The following is a 420-nucleotide window of genomic DNA, read 5'->3' as shown; positions in this document are numbered from 1 at the left end:
GGATGCGTTTACTTAATTTTCAGATTCCTGTTTTCCTGCCTCTCATCCACCTTCTGGGCTTTTTAGTAATTTGATCCGAACACACGAACAATAGAACCAGGAGGTGAGAAAATAGAGGAGCAGGTGTGCACACCTGCATAGACAGGGACATCGAGAACCAAATCCACCTGCCTAGGAAAGATGTTTCAAATCCTTACAAAGAGACATTCATTCATTCATGAACTCTAACTCATACTCCGTGCATTTATCGCGTCTGCCCTGTGTGATTGTGTGGCCCAGGGCTACAATCTTCAGGTTGAACAGTGCACAACCTACACAGGCCTGAGTACCAGTGGTTAATAGTTTTAGTAGCACTAAAGATTTTTAGATAATTGACTATTTACAACAACTTTAATGGTAATATATTACCACATTTACCTT

The sequence above is a fragment of the Propithecus coquereli genome, unplaced genomic scaffold (assembly GCF_000956105.1).
Source record: "Propithecus coquereli isolate 6110/MARCELLA unplaced genomic scaffold, Pcoq_1.0 Scaffold69, whole genome shotgun sequence".
NCBI classification, from domain to species: Eukaryota; Metazoa; Chordata; class Mammalia; order Primates; family Indriidae; genus Propithecus; species Propithecus coquereli.
The sequence above is the reverse complement of the archived record's forward strand: the minus strand, read 5'-3'. Positions refer to the sequence as shown.